The 17,564-nt window shown below is 44.4% G+C and overlaps 1 protein-coding gene and 1 pseudogene across 2 annotated transcripts in view; one reads left to right on the forward strand and one right to left on the reverse strand.

Moving 5' to 3' along the window:
• Positions 1–17,564, reverse strand: part of LOC126425132 (organic solute transporter alpha-like protein) — a 329,608-nt gene that overhangs the window by 263,802 nt on the left and 48,242 nt on the right. The window lies entirely within an intron of this gene.
• On the forward strand, positions 7,653–7,770 carry LOC126425364 (5S ribosomal RNA; annotated as a pseudogene).

Here is a 17,564-nt window from a genome sequence, read left to right on the forward strand (position 1 = left end):
TCAATGGAGAGAAGTCTTCCGAAGTAAGAGTGATTTCAGGTGTGCCGCAGGGGAGTGTCATAGGACCGTTGCTATTCGCAATATACGTATATGACCTTGTGGATAACATCGGAAGTTCACTGAGGCTTTTTGCGGATGATGCTGTGGTGTATCGAGAGGTTGTAACAATGGAAAATTGTACTCAAATGCAGGAGGATCTGCAGCGAATTGACGCATGGTGCAGGGAATGGCAACTGAATCTCAATGTAGACAAGTGTAATGTGCTGCGAATACACAGGAAGAAAGATCCTTTATCATTTTGTTACAAAATGGCAGGTCAGCAACTGGAAGCAGTTAATACCATAAATTATCTGGGAGTACGCATTAGGAGTGATTTAAAATGGAATGATCATATAATGATGATCGTCGGTAAAGCAGATGCCAGACTGAGATTCATTGGAAGAATCCTAAGGAAATGCAATCCGAAAACAAAGGAAGTAGGTTACAGTACGCTTGTTCGCCCACTGCTTGAATACTGCTCAGCAGTGTGGGATCCGTACCATGTAGGGTTGATAGAAGATATAGAGAAGATCCAACGGAGAGCAGCACGCTTCGTTACAGGATCATTTAGTAATCGCGAAAGCGTTACGGAGATGATAGATAAACTCCAGTGGAAGACTCTGCAGGAGAGACGCTCAGTAGCTCGGTACGGGCTTTTGCCAAAGTTTCGAGAACATACCTTCACTGAGGAGTCAAGCAGTATATTGCTCCCTCCTACGTATATCTCGCGAAGAGACCATGAGGATAAAATCAGAGAGATTAGAGCCCACACAGAGGCATACCGACAATCCTCCTTTGCACGAACAATACGAGAATGGAATAGAAGGGAGAACCGATAGAGGTACTCAAGGTACCCTCCACCACACACCGTCAGGTGGCTTGCGGAGTATGAAAAAAAAAAAAACGCTCTGATGGGTACTGTATGAGAAAAGTGTCGTCTTCCAGCAACTGTAGGGGGGTACGAGATGGTTGGACAGAATTTGTATTGAAATTACAGTGAAATCCAGACCTTTAACTGCTATCAGGCGTTGGTAAATATCAATGGGGACAGTAGAAAGTGTGTGCCCCAACCGGGACTCGAAGCAATGATCTCCTGCTTATATGGCAGACGCTCTATCGGTCTGAGCCATCGAGGACACAGAGGGTATTGCAACTGCAGGGACTGATGTCTGGCACGCCCCCCGTGAGACTCACGTTTCCATCTTACTGTCCACACACTACATTTGTAGTGCCCCTGCCCACTAAACTCATTACTCGCCGCAGTCAAACTATCAATTCCCGTAAGAGTTCGGCCAATGTGAGTGCATCCGCACTGAAGAAGATCATTGGCCGGTAAGCCTTATCCATACGAAGATAGTATCTGTTCTTTCGGACATGTCCGAAAGAACAGGTACTATCTTCATATAGAATTTGTATTGGTTGGCTTTTCGCTTTGAATATGGAAAAATTTATATTAATTCAGATGAGATGAAAGACAAGCCTATAATGTTCGAATACAGTACAGTCGTGTGATACTTCGCACAGTCACAATGATTAAATAATCTGGGCGCACTGTTGCAAATCGACATGAAATAGAAAGTGCACCTAAGGTCGGCTCTAGGGAGGGCCGCCGTTCGCCTTCGGTTTATTGGGAGAATTTTAGCAAAGTGTGGTTCATCTGATCGCGTTTAGAGCACTAATGGGACGTATTCCTGAGTGCTGCTACAGCGTGTGGCTGACTCAACACGTCGGATTAAAGGAAGACATCGAAGCAATTAACGGGCATGCTGGTAGATTTGTTATCAGTAGGTTAGAACACGCGAATATTACGGGGATACTTTATGAGCTCAGATGGGAGTCTGAGGGAATACGACGTTCATTTTGCAAAACGCTGTTGAGAAACGATACTACTGTCACCAACGTACCTTTCGCTTAGGGACAGCGAATACAAGTATTTAGAGCTGTTACGGAAGAGTTTTTCCCTCGTTCTTTTTACGAGTGAAACAGGAAAGGCAATGAAAAGCAGTGCTCTGAGGTACCTTCTACCATGCATCATATGGTGGCTTACAAAGTGTGTGTGTATACATACAGAAGAAACGTAAAATAAGATGACGTATACGATGAAATACAGCGTCGACATATTCCATACTATGCTTGGCTCTTAAGTCCGCACCGACCATTACTACACACCAGTACTAACGTTCCACGTTACTGTTGTTTCAAAATATGTCTTTTTTACCTGTAATAATAATGATGATAATAAATCCCTGTGGATCAATGGTCGAGTGCAAGTCTTTCATTTCGACGCCATTCCAGCGACTTCAATGTCCCTAACCTACCCCAGTCACTCAACCGGGGAAAGGGAACCTAGAGTTTGACGTGGAATCCGAACTGTGTGTCGTTTCTGACGACTCCTCACGTCGCTGAGAGTTGAAGGGTAGGTCAAAACGAAGACTGAAACATCCGGGATTAGATTCTTTTTCAGGCATGCGTTACTGTTATATCACCTTTTTTATGCCTGTTTCTTCGTTGTCTTTCTCCGTCCGGGAGATCGATTCTGTTCGGACACCTCATGACATCTTTCAAAGTCTATCGACGAAAACTTTACTCATTTTTTTTTTATTACAGAGTGTGGCCAATCTTCTGGGCGGATTCGCTGAGCCGCCGCGACATCAGAGAGACCCGACTTTTTTTATCGTTAAAACAATGGCAGCTCAAAAACTGACGAAATTGTCGTTTACGGCGAGTGTTTGAAGATACAGCATTGTGAAAAAAATGAGTGTTTCACTTGAAGGCTTTCGTTGGATGATTTTTTTTTAAGATTTTTGCAAAGCCATAACTCAATAACAATGCCTTTAATAGCTTCGTTTAACTCTGAATGAGCTGGCTTTCGAATCGATTAACAGAATTTTGCCGTCGCGCTTCCGTTGTACAATTAGTTTCCTGGAGGTCGACCGAAATTGGCTGTCGTTCGTCGTTCCAAAAATCGCGGATGCTCTCCGGAAATTGATTAAAACGGTCTGTCATGTTACTTACAGTGAGAGAGATGTGTTCCTTGTCATGTCAAAGACTGCAGTACATTCGAGTTTGCATGAGCATTTAGCTGTGAAAGATACCTGGTCCCTGTGGGCCCTGCACAGTTTTATTCAAGCTCACAAACAAGACTCGTTTCAGTTGCGTAAGACAACGCTCAAAAAATTCAAGAGAGGAAATGTAAAATCCTTTATCAAAATTTCAACAGCAGACGGAAACTGGAAACTGGGGGTTCCAAGATGAACCGTTTAACATATTACACTGCACGGACACAAATGAATTAGATCTTGTATCGGCTAGTACAATACTATATCCCATGTATCATGTACTTCGCTAGACGTCTGCACGTCAGATATCTGAATGTAATGCCAGTTAGCAAAGAAACATCAGGATACTATGTCTGACGTTTATACTTACATAACATAATAATATTCTGTTTATATCGACGTGAGTTAATGAAGGAAAGATATTTTCCTGACGAACAGTAATAAAAACAACTTTGAGTCATGTAAGTATTAAAATATAGTATTGGAAAGCACTTTAACTGTGGATAACCCTTGATTTAGTTCAATAATGACCACATCATGTGTAAAAGACGGAAAAGCCAACCAAACTTTAAAGAATACAAACTGATACATCACTGACGAAACATTTAGCTACATAATTTGCGTATAATAATAAATCATTATCTTTTGATAATTCACTATTATTAGAAAGCTTAGAGAACAGAGTAAACATAATGGACTGTGATTCATGTCGAAACTGTTGCTTTGGGTTGAAATCGCAGTAGTGAACACAGATTATGTCTCAGATCGAAACTCTGAGACATACTTATTTCTCACTAGTGACGCTAACATCCTACAATCCAAATGGAATGTTAATTTTTAACACTGAAACTGAAAAGTCGATTTCAGAGATCAGTCAACATTAATGTGCTGTTTCGTTTTAAAAATATCACAAAAACTGTCGACATCAGGATCATTGCACTGTTAAGAACAGGAACGCTAAATTACATTTTTATAGTTATTGATCACTACAAAAAGGAGAAAGGTTACATCAAAGTTACAAAAATTTATTTCATTTAACATAAATCTGAACATTCATTAGTAACCAGCGTAAAATTTGGAGATTTGTGGTAAGGTCTTATGGGACGCAAACTGCTGAGGTCATCGGTCCCTAAGCTTACACACTACTTAACCTAACGTAAACTAACTAACGCTAAGAACGACACACACAGCCATGCCTGAGGGACGTTTCGAACCGCCGACGGGGGAGGGGGTGGAGGAGCAGCGCGAACCGTGACAAGCCGCCTGAGACCGCGCGGCTACCCCGCTCGGCCAGTGACCAGCGTAAAAAAGATTAAAATGTAATAGCTGTATCGACTCTGATGCGAGTGAGCTGAGTTTACCACTGAAAGTCAGCAAGAGCACAGCTGATGCGATAAACTGGGAGACGGACATGTTGCATAAATGCTTCTTAAGAGCTGATATTGCGCAATGTTAGCGCTCTTGTTGCAATGTTCATGAATTTCTGATATATGTGGAACAAATTTCCTAAAGTACGAAATCAGTTTTTATTTATGACAGCTAAGTTCACTATGAAATTACAGGAAACTGTGAGCCTGAATGCATTAATTTACCCAGACTAGACTTCGTCTAGAACATCGAAACTTCTGGTAAGTAGATCGTGCCTGCCTGTTTCCTTGAACAGGAACGCTGTTAGTAGTGCTAAACTCACGCCATGTGTGACTTTACACTCTGATTCCAACTAGGCGATCACAGCCGGAACGAATCGCAGTGGTTTGGTTCGCAAACGTCCAAGGAAACGATGACTTGAAACTTCCTGGCAGATTACAACTGTGTGCCGCACCGAGACGCCATCTCGGGACCTTTGCCTTTCGAGGGCCTCTACCAACTGAGCCACCCAAGCACGACTCACGCCCGGTCCTCACAACTTTACTTCTGCTAGTACCTCGTCTCCTACCTTCCAAGCTTTACAGAAGCTCTCCTGCGAACCATGCAGAACTAGCACTCCTGAAAGAAAGGATATTGCGGAGACATGGCTTAGCCACAGTCTGGGGGATGTTTCCAGAATGAGATTTTCACTCTGCAGCGGAGTGTGCGCTGCAGAGTGAAAATCTCATTTTGGAAACGATGACTTGTTTCTGTGGTGACAATGGGCAAATCGTGAACAGTTCTCTAGACTGTCTAAGAACAGCTAATGTTGAATGGTAAACATAATTTTCTGTTTTTGCCGTAATTCGTCCAGAACATCGCATCGTTCTTCATGACAATGCCAGCTGTCAACCAAGAGCACGACAGACAGAGAAAAGAGTCCAATTAAAATACTCATTGCCCTTTTTAACCTGAATTATCTCCTGTTAGTTTCCTTATAACAAAAAATGCAAAGGAAGGCTATCTCCATCAGCAGGAGAAGCTGTGGAATCAGCAAACACTACAGGGATCCTCCAGTGTGCACCATTGCGATGTAGTGTAACATGGCACCAGGAGTGACAACTCTAGATGATTGTGACCAACTACGCATGCTTATGTACATGGGCGTGACGGAAAGTAATACCTCTGATTTTTTATGTGAAAAATTTTAAACGGCGTTTATTACCATTCTACATCTTAATTTTCATGTATATATATTGTTGAGTGGTACTTAAGTAAATAAATTAGTGAAATCAAAGTGAACTAGAAATTAGAATATAAATCGAAAACTTGGTTTAGTTTAGAGAGTTACATACTCGCATTCAGTGGGCAGAACAGCAGAACAGAAGCGACAATGACCGTGAAGTCAGCGAGTTCCACATAAGCGGGCGCTGTCGATTCAGCCGTCAGGGCACCGCCCGACCGGCTCACGTGTTTCTCAGTTGTCGCATGTAAGCAAAGGCCCTTGCCTACATTCCAAGAGCCAATGACCGACGTCAAGAAGATTCTTCGAGAAGCTTTTCAACGTGACGGAAGAGGCAATGACCGGCTCACGTGTTTCTCAGTCGTCACATGCGATCAGAGGCCCCCGCCTACATTCCAAGAGCCAATGACACAGGTCAAGAAGATTCTTCGAGAAGCTTTTCAACGTGACAGAAGAGGCAATGGCCGTGAAGTCGTTCACCTCCAGTGAACTGAAGTGAATAAATACGCGAGACGCGGTGGGCCCGGCAGATGAAGACAGATGAAGACGGGGACGAAGACGAAGACGGAGACGGGAACGGAGACGAAGACGAGAGACGAAGGAAGAAAAGAAGAGCAGCAGTAGTTTTCAGTCAGTTTCGGTGCTGAAGACCGTCATGCAAGAAGAGACTGCTTCATGCACAGACGCACCAAGTCCGCCGCTGTAATGGAATAGCAAGCAGCAGCCGCGGCGCCAGAAGACAGAAGTTAAAAGGTATTTGAAGTCTGATTTTTACATACCCGGGTGACTCGTGAGGACGGGAAGGAGACGGCCTCACATCAGTAGTTACCTGTGAGCTGGGATGAAGACCTGACAGCCGAAGACTGGCAAGCGGGAGTCCGTGGTTCGAGTTCGGGACACTGGCCTTCCCCCGCCGCACCGCTCCGCTGGCCGACGCACAACACACGCGGCCGCTTAGAGAAGAGAAACACTGGGACGCCACATTCAAGGTATCACCATCCGATGCACGACGTCGCTCGCAATAATTAAACGGGCCACCTCGCGCTGCGCGTCTCCGGTCAGCTGGGCGAGACGGCGACACGAGATACACACCGCTACGCGTAATCAGACGCCGCCGCCGCCGCCGCTGCCGCAGCAAAAGACTTCACAAACGACACAGCTGCCGCTCTCCGAACCAGAACATCCCGTAAGATACAGTTGTACAAATCTTCAATAAAAGTTATCTTATGTAAAAATGATGTTTCATTCGACCTCATACCCGAGCCAAGGGAGAACCCACCCTGCCCACATGTTGTTAAGAGAGAAAAGTTAATTTATTTAATATTTTCACCCTGACAGAATGCTTTAGAATGCTCATCCTGACAATTGACAGCATCCAAAGAGAAAACCCAGTTACATTGAGTGACAGAAGTGTCACATTTAGTAACACAACTGTTACATTTGATGTCAGAAGCCGTTGTAGTTGTTACAATATTTATTTCTCAACTTAGTCACCCTATCGATGAACATATTTCTCACAACGAGAGACCAGTTTCTTGATAGCGTCACTGCGGAATGTTTGCCTTCGTCGACGGGGCCGCAACCTCACCTCTGCTTGCACCGCACCATCACTGTCAAAGTGAACTCCTCGAAAGTATTCTTTGAGTTTCGCAAACAGATAGAAATCGGATGGGGTCAAATCCGAACTGTGTGGTGGATGAGCGATGACAGTTATCCCAAGCCGTCGGTTTGTTTGCAGGGCTCGCATGTCGTCTGGCATTGTCATGCTCAAGAGGGGATACTTCACGTCAACTCTTCGAATTCGTGCTTTCCGTATTCCGAGGATTTCGCAGTAACTTCCGAACTTTATGGCGGTGACTTTAGGCATGAAGTCCAAATGCTCCATATCTTGAAAATCCGAGAATGTGAGCATGAGTTTGCCTGCTGATGGTCTTAACCTTTTTTGGCACGGATGATTCTTTGTGGGCAACGGCCTTGCCGCAGTGGATACACCGGTTCTCGTGAGATCACCGAAGTTAAGCGCTGTCGGGCGTGGCCGGCACTTGGATGGGTGACCATCCAGGCCGCCATGCGCTGTTGCCATTTTTCGGGGTGCACTCAGCCTTGTGATGTCAATTGAGGAGCTACTTGACCGAATAGTAGCGGCTCCGGTCACAGAAAACCATCATAACGACCGGGAGAGCGGTGTGCTGACCACATGCCCCTCCTATCTGCATCCTCAACTGAGGATGACATGGCGGTCAGATGGCCGCGATGGGCCACTTGTGGCCTGAATAGTGCTGATTCTTAGTGGCGGAACTCCATTGACGCTCTCTTGTTTCTGGGATCGAAATGGTGAAGCAGCTTTCATCGCCAGTCACAGTGTTTTAGAGAAACCATCACCCTCACTCTCAAAACACAAAAGAAACTGTTGACCGATGTCCATATCCTCAGACTCAGGTGAGGAGTGAGCATTCGAGGCGCTCTTTTGGTACACAGTTTTCTGTACGCCCTGTCGTGATAGCTGTGGCTGTGTTATCCGACGATTTTCTCTGCCGAGTTCGTCAACCCGATTCCGACGAGTCTCATCAATTGGTGTACGGGGTCGTCCACTTGTATCACTGCCACACAAGTTGAGCGTAGCACCGCCGTTTCCTTCATCACGAGCACCAACAGCCCAACGCCGCGCATTACTGATGTCGATACAATCACCACCGTACGTAGCATTCATTCTTCTATGGATTTCAATTTGAGGCAGGTTTTCTGCGGTGGGAAACCCGATTACAGCATGCTGTTTTTCACGCGCCAACATAGATACATTAACACATTACATGCTACACTTCTTAGCACTGTAACGGCAGAAGGTTGGTACTTACGGCAGCGGAGCGGAAAAGTAGATCGAGTAATACGCATGACATGTAACACTTCATCCGACATTGAGAACAGCTCGCCCTCATATATTACATCCATAATATCCGTCTCTCTGATGCCCAGTTAGGTTGATCGCGGCTAGGCAAGTTACATGACTGCTTTCGTGGTTTGCTATGGTGAAATACACTTTATAATGCAACGTTTCTGAATCATTTACGAAAGATTAAGTACTGTGAACGGAATAAACATACAGAGACATCTTAAACATGTATGTCTACACCGCTAATTACAAAAAGGAAGACTGATGATACTTGGGGTAAGTATAGCATACATAAGGTATATCTTGGCCTAAAAATAACTTGTGAATTAACGGACAATTCTCACTTGTATTTTTTACATTGTGGTTCCGGTTGCTAACAGTCACCCAAATCTCTGAGAGGGATCTTCTATCGATTACGCGACTGTTACGTTACTGATAAAGATGCAGTGCAGGTGACGTAAAACGACATCGGTAGGGGCAACTGAATCACCCTGCATGTATATTTTTAAACGTAAAGTATACGCACAACAATATACTATTTTGTTTTGCACCCCACAGTAGGTTTTCAGAGAAAACATGAATGTTATGTATGTGGCTTATCGGCTTGTGATAGGAATACTACGACAGAATCTGAATTTGCAATATCAAAAATAAAGGCTTTAGGTCAGAGGGGAGGTGGTGGAAGATAGAGGAGATGGGTAGCGGAATGGGAGGAAATGGAGAGAGCGGAAAGAAGATGGTGGAGATGGAGAGATGATGGAAGAGAGAGAGAGAGAGAGAGAGAGAGAGAGAGAGAGAGAGAGAGAGACAGAGAGAGAGACAGAGAGAGAGACAGAGAGAGAGAGAGAGAGAGAGAGAGAGAGAGAGAGAGAGAGAGAGAGAGCAGGGAGGAGGAGGAGGAGATAGACAAAGACAGAGGGGAAGGAGGAGAGAGTATAGTAAGGAAAAGATGGACAGAGATAGGGAAGGTGATGGACAGAGAGAGAACAGGAAGAAGGAGGAGATGGACAAAGGGATGGTCAAGAGAAGATTGACAAAGACAGAAGGGAGAAGGAGATTAGGACGTATATCCAATCCGCTTATAAGTTAGAGGCGTGTGTTTTCTCTTTTCTTTAACCCCATTTAACCAGAGTCGGCAACAGCAATGTGTGGCCGGATATAGCTTGTGTGATGTAAAAAATGACGTCGGAAAAGGGGACGACATGCCATCTGTAACTGTGTTTTACAAAAAAACGGTACGGGTCTCCAATTAGAGTTAAAAATCATAAAACTGATCTAATAATTCTGTAAAGGGAATCAATTGGAATTAAGATGAACTTTGTGCATTTCGCAGACTAATTTGCAGTACTTTCAGAAAGTTCACAGAAATAGCTACTCAAAGACACCTTTTGAAAAAAGAAAGATAGCGAGTAAAACTCGTCTCAAAAATTTCAGGCGAAGAACAAGATTCGTACATAGAAACAAAAATAGATGGAAAAGAGCGTGTTAGCAAATTAAAATATTTCGGAGAAACTGTACAGTAGAAGGGATGCGAAAACTTTGAAATAGAATGTACGAGTTAATAAAATGGAAAGAGCTTATTGTCTGGCAAAAAATAGTTACGGCAAGAATTTCGTATCTAGAGAAACAAAACAAACATTATACCACTGTGGTACGATCAGAATGTTTAATGCCTAACGATGAACTGTAGCTGGACAGAACAGAGGTACCTGAAAAACGGATTATTACAAAAATTGTGTGTACAAGCTGCAGATTATTGGAGCATGAGAAGTAACGGTGAGATCTACATAAATATTTAGAAAATATCAGAAGCAACAGCAGTTAGAAGGTAGATATTTTTTTGGACACTTCTACCAAACGAAACAAATATTCATTTCTTTCTGATAAAAAGAAATCGATTATAGCACTGATTGTATAAAGAACAAAAGAACTAGATAGAAACAGAATCAAAGAACCAGAAATAACAGAAAGAGACCTTTTTAACAATACAATGCTAGGTTTGGAAATCTTTGGGGGGAAATGAATAAGAAATCGGGAACAACATAGAAAGAAGACAACAAGGGGAGAAAAAGAAGTACTGAAAAAATAGTAAACAACAAGGAAAGAAGAGGAACTGAATTTGTTACGTGATCGCAGTTGGTCAGCAAGGAGATTAAAAAAAATTTTCAGGTCAGATCGTTTATGTAGGCCAAGATCACATGCGCTAGCCCTAACCTTGCTGCGGAGCACCTTGATTAATTTACCCCACTCCATATTTTTTTCGTATTACTGTCATATAATTTCCAAGGCGATACTACGTTTTCTGTTTTTAAGATTTTATTCTCTTCAAGTAGAGGAAAGACTTTTAACGGCACGGCAATAGGAAGGGGATCTCGTAACAGTAATACCATATCATCAGCCGATTTGTTGATGTTATCCACCATTATTAGCGAGGACTACAACAGGAGGATCTCACATGGGTGGGAGGACAGAAGAAAGTTCTCGATGTAGGGTGGAAATAGGCTTCAGAATAAGCTACGCTTACTCCCTGATTTTCACGCATATATTGGCGCTCATTGAGTAAAATTAGAGAGACGTTGCAGAGGAGGAGTTTAAATTACAGGGGCTCCAGCCAACAAGCGTAGACGCAAAGGAGAACTACTGCTTTGAAGGGGTGAAAACATCTGTGGTGTTATCGCCCCCTGGGTGTGGACTATCTAAAAACGTATAGCAAGAACTTGTGCCACTAGTGCGCTTTAAGGGCGTAACATTGACCGAAAGAAACAAAGCCATCAGCTATATCTGAGTTGTGACTACTTGCTTAAACTATATCCGTACACTCTAAGGCAGAGTGGGGCATGTAGCGAGGTCTATTTGGTACACTGCCTGCCGAGGAGCACTGGAAAAGACGATCGTCGATTGTAAGACCATAGGTTTCCCATAATACTCCCTAGTGCGCTGTACTGACACACACACACACACACACACACACACACACACACACACACACACACACACACATATATATATATATATATATATATATATATATATATATATATATATATATATATAATTCACTTTTTTAAATTTCTGAGTCATAAGTCTTCTGATGTGATCCTCCAAGGTTGCCCATCCTGTGCCAACTTTTTCATTTCAGAACAGCACGTAGACACAAAGTTCTCAATCAAAAACTAGCTAAATTTAACCCTAGAGCTATAACGCATTTTCCTAATGCGCATTAGGCGGGGGGAGAGAGAGATATTCTTTATTCCCACCTAAGAATATTTTTTAAAAGATTCGCCAATTTTTGTTGATTTGTATTAACAACAGGCATTTAAAAGAGGTATGGATGAGCAAGTAAGGTGCACAACATACTTAGCAATATTAATGCACTTTCAATAATGAGTATTAATGAGGGGGCGGAGTACTTTATGACTACCTCAAAAAAGTTTAAAAAATGCAAATTTCCTTCGTTTTTGTTGACTTTTACTCACAACATCCTCTTCAAAGAGATACTGACTTGTAAACAAGGCCCTGAACCTGTAAATGTTGCATATGACATTCAGCGGGGAAAGTGACATCTACTACTGAGACTAATATTTTTGGGTTAAGCTAAAATGAAAAATTTAAAACAGACAGGGAATTTGGTAGGAAATTTCATTACAAGCAATGAATATTTTTTCAAAATTTTAAAATATAAAGTAACTGAAGAGATAATATTTTCAGAAGATGGGCATAATGTCACAATGCCATAATACAGGTTGATGATTATTGAACTATATGAAATAAAATCGTCATAACTTCTGAAGAGTTTGTGCTAAGACGTTCAAGTTGCACGGTTGGCAGCGGGGCATGATGGGAATTGCGTGGCTTGTTTTAGCGACGAAGCCCACTTCCATTTGGATGGATTCGTCAATAAGCAAAACTAGCACATTTGAGGGACTGAGAATCCGCATTTCGCAATCGAGAAGTCTCTTCAAACTCAACGGGTGACTGTGTGGTGTGCAGTGTCCAGTCTAGGCAGTCTTGGGTAACAAAAATTCCATTTTCAACTTAAAAAGTTAAAAAGCTTTATTTCGACTCGTTAAAAGTTCAACATGGTGTGACAACCAGTTAGAAACCTTGTGTTTGTCTTGAGGCAGAGTAAATGACGGTGCGCAAATACACGGACTTCATTCGTCCAGTATTCGAGAATGAGACCATTTAGAGACTCTTAGCAAACTTTGTACGTAATTTCAAACCTTTCCATAACTGTTTCTCGCTGACACCTCCCAAAAATGATGAAAGGAAAAAAAGTTTAACGCTTAGTACAGGGTGGGGAAAACAAAACTGGCCCGGAGAACAGAGTGCCGAGGTAGAGAGAAGCACAGCACGGGAAAGGTAATACAGTACTAATATGAATATAGCAGATGTTGAAAGTGACCACCATTCATCTCTTGGAACTTCTGGTCCCTGGTCCGCAAATTACTGAAGCCGGATCGAAGGTGGACTGCTAGAATTGCTGCCATCTCATCTGAAATGTTCTGCTGCAGTTCTTGAGGACTGTGAGTGTTGGACTTGAGGGCTCTGCACACAAAGTAATCGCTCACTGACGGATCAGGCGACCTGGGTGGCCAGCTATGGCCGCGACCAGTCACTCTGTCAGGCGTGAAGACTGTAAATGTGTTCCAAGGAACCGCTGTGGGTCACGTGGCAGGCATGTGGTTCTATGCGTACATTCACGTCCAGTCATATCCACTTGTCCAAGCAACTTTTATTTCTTCCACCCTGTACATTTTCGCTGTTGATGCAGTCAAACTTTAGCATCAGACTTGACATTTTAATTCATTACTTTTTTACTGCTGACTATGTGCTAGACAGTTAACCGCGCGGAGTGGCCGCGCGGTTTGAGGCGCCACGTCACGGATTGCGAGGCCACTCCCGCCGGAGGTTGAAGTCCTCCCTCGGGTGTGTGTGTGTGTGTGTGTGTGTGTGTGTGTGTGTGTGTGTGTGTGTGTGTGTATGTGTGTGTGTAAGTCTAGGGACCGATGACCTCAGCAGTTTGGTCTCTTAGGAATTCACACACATTTGAATAAGACAGTTAGTACACAAAATCCACAAATAGCTCTGAATGAATTATATCACTGTACGGCACACAGTTCAGGCAATACGACGTCATAAACATGAAAGACTAGCTTTTTCTTAAAATGGAGCCCAGATCACCCAGTTTACATTCATCCAGTGTTACATAATCAGCGACTTGCAACAAGCTACAGTCTTCCAGACCCTTCGGGAACGCTATATTGCTTACATGCTTAAGGGAAAGTATAAAATATATTAACTCTGTAGACTCTGAATTAAAGTCTAGAAGCATATCTCAGTAGCTGAAACGAAGACTGTGTAAAACAATAGTGCCTGTAGTACTATTTGGTTCTCAAGCGTTGAGTACTCGAAAAGATCTTAACCGACTGCTTACATCTGAGTGAGAGATCCTCAGGAAAACATGTCGACCAATCCGGGATTCAACTACTGAAGAAAGGAGAAGGCGCCACAACACAGAACTAGAAGAGCTGTCACAAGGAGTCTAATATCATTGGAGTGATGGAAAGAAAAAGTCTTCCTTCCACGACCCTTGCTGTTTACCTATGCTCACAGGATTTATTCCTGAGCCGTCAGTATAGTCTATTAGTGCAGTTTTCGGTCCACGCTTGTAAGTTAGATCGAGTGCACTAACTTCCTTAGTTCCAACTGTTGAACTGGTAGCTAGGATAACGGTATAACCAAATCGTCTGTGTTTCATCACCAGCAACTTGGGTAACGTCTTCCGGTTCTTTACCAAGAGGCATTTCCGCTGTACGTTTGTCAGTTTCCATTATGCGATATACGACTAAACTTTTTTGCTCTAATAAGGGCTACCTCATCGATTTTAGTCATGCTTGTACGATTTGAAGCTCAGAACTCGCACTTCAATTTCCTAATTTTCTCTCTCTCTCTCTCTCTCTCTCTCTCTCTCTCTCTCTCTCTCTCTCTCTCTCTCTCTCTCTCCCCCCCTCCCCCCCCCCCCCCCCCACACACACACACCGAAAGTATCACCTACGAAGGTTCGAGTAAAACCGGCAGCTGTTAATAACAAAACATTTCTACAGTTTTAACAAAGTCGCTTCTAGCTGTGTGCATATTGTATAAGGGGACGATCAGCAAGGTCCCGTTTGAGAGCGATGCTGCAACGTGAAGGCGACGTAGTGCGACTGTGATGCGGGTATATAAGCACTGACATCTAGGCAAAGGATTAGTGTGCGATGTGAAAACGTGAACTATGGCGACGTTATGACCAAATGCGGCCAAACAGGACTAACGTTCTGTTACTCTTTTCCTGTCTGACGAAGGACAACCACCAGCAGACACCCTATGGAGAATGAAGACTGTACGAGGTGCATTCAAGTTCTAAGGCCTCCGATTTTTTTTTCTAACTAACTACTCACCCAAAATCGATGAAACTGGCGTTACTTCTCGACGTAATCGCCCTGCAGACGTACACATTTTTCACAACGCTGACGCCATGATTCCATGGCAGCGGCGAAGGCTTCTTTAGGAGTCTGTTTTGACCACTGGAAAATCGCTGAGGCAATAGCAGCAGGGCTGGTGAATGTGCGGCCACGGAGAGTGTCTTTCATTGTTGGAAAAAGCCAAAAGTCACTAGGAGCCAGGTCAGGTGAGTAGGGAGCATGAGGAATCACTTCAAAGTTGTTATCACAAAGAAACTGTTGCATAACGTTAGCTCGATGTGCGTGTGCGTTGTCTTGGTGAAACAGCACACGCGCAGCCCTTCCCGGACGTTTTTGTTGCAGTGCAGGAAGGAATTTGTTCCTCAAAACATTTTCGTAGGATGTACCTGTTATCGTAGTGCCCTTTGGAACGCAATGGGTAAGGATTACGCCCTCGCTGTCCCAGAACACGGACACCATTTTTTCAGCACTGGCGATTACCCGAAATTTTTTTGGTGGCGGTGAATCTGTGTGCTTCCATTGAGTTGACTGGCGCTTTGTTTCTGGATTGAAAAATGGCATCCACGTCTCATCCATTGTCACAACCGACGAAAAGAAAGTCCCATTCACGCTGTCGTTGCACGTCAACATTGCTTGGCAGCATGCCACACGGGCAGCCATGTGGTCGTCCGTCAGGATTCGTGGCACCCACCTGGATGACACTTTTCGCATTTTCAGGTCGTCGTGCAGGATTGTGTGCACAGAACCCACAGAAATGCCAACTCTGGAGGCGATCTGTTCAACAGTCATTCGGCGATCCCCCAAAACAATTCTCTCCACTTTCTCGATTGTGTCGTCAGACTGGCTTGTGCGAGCCCGAGGTTGTTTCGGTTTGTTGTCACATGATGTTCCGCCTTCATTAAACTGTCGCACCCACGAACGCACTTTCGACACATCCATAACTCCACCACCACATGTCCCCTTCAACTGTCGATAAATTTCAATTGGTTTCACACCACGCAAATTCAGAAAACGAATGATTGCACACTGTTCAAGTAAGGAAAACGTCGCCATTTTAAGTATTTAAAACAGTTCTCATTCTCGCTGCTGGCGGTAAAATTCCATCTGCCGTACGGTGCTGCCATCTCTGGGACGTATTGACAATGAACGCGGCCTCATTTTAAAACAATGCGCATGTTTCTATCTCTTTCCCGTCCGGAGAAAAAAAATCGGAGGCCTTAGAACTTGAATGCACCTCGTATAAGGGGCAGCACGTCTATCGAAAACTATCGTTACAGAATGGTGCGCGAAGTTCTGTACAGGTGGCGATCGACACAAGTCGCCGGCCGATTGATTACTGGGGGCAACCAGTAATTCATTTGAAGGAAACTGGTACCTCCATCATCGGGAAATGGAAATGCGCAATGCTGGAAAACTTACGGTGTGCAGTTAAGGCGAAATGTCAGGGAATACTGCAATGAGGGGTGGTGCTGCCTCATGACAACGAATGTCTCTACATCGCAAATGCTGTAACACAGATGTTACGCCAACTCGCGCTCGACGCCAACTCGCGCTCGACGCCAACTCGCGCTCGACGCCAACTCGCGCTCGACGCCAACTCGCGCTCGACGCCAACTCGCGCTCGACGCCAACTCGCGCTCGACGCCAACTCGCGCTCGACGCCAACTCGCGCTCGACGCCAACTCGCGCTCGACGCCAACTCGCGCTCGACGCCAACTCGCGCTCGACGCCAACTCGCGCTCGACGCCAACTCGCGCTCGACGCCAACTCGCGCTCGACGCCAACCCCCGCTCGACGCCAACCCCCGCTCGACGCCAACCCGCGCTCGACGCCAACTCGAGCCGGGCACACTCGAGCACTTGCCCTGTGGTCCTGATCTCTCCCAATGTCGTTACCAGTCCTTTGGTCCCTTACAAGAGACCTTGAAGGCTGACGATTCCTGTCGGATGGGGATGTGAAGCATGCAGTTACGGACTTCTTCACTCAGCAGGACACGGTGTTTTACCAAATGGGTATCTTCAATGTGGTGCATCAGTGGGATGATTGCCTCAGTGATCACAGCTATTTCCCTGATTGGCATACCGATTCTGAACTGTACAGCCTTTGAATGGAAACTTTTTGATTGCCTCCTTAAGAGAGGATTAGATCTTAAGGCTGTTCCAAATTGCTGACTGCTCCTACAAGACAGAACGACGATCGCTGTATGATGGTGGAACATGTGATCAGCATGTCCCCAATCTCTCGAGCCGTTAAGCAGCTAAGTCCTGATGCTGCTGCTGTCTCTTTGTTCAAGACACCCCTGCTGTGGGCTGACGAGGGCTGAGTAGACACTACCAGTCCTCCCTACCTCAGAAAAATCTGAGGATACACCGAGAACCGAACCCAGATCCTGCCGCACCGTAGGCATCGACGCTAACGCTTCGGCTCTGGAGGAGGTCAAGTATGTATTGTATAATTTGCATAATCGTGAGATACCTGGTTCGAATCCGACAACTAGCAGTTTTTGCCATTCCTGAAGC

The sequence above is a fragment of the Schistocerca serialis genome, chromosome 10, assembly GCF_023864345.2.
Source record: "Schistocerca serialis cubense isolate TAMUIC-IGC-003099 chromosome 10, iqSchSeri2.2, whole genome shotgun sequence".
Classification (NCBI taxonomy): Eukaryota; Metazoa; Arthropoda; class Insecta; order Orthoptera; family Acrididae; genus Schistocerca; species Schistocerca serialis.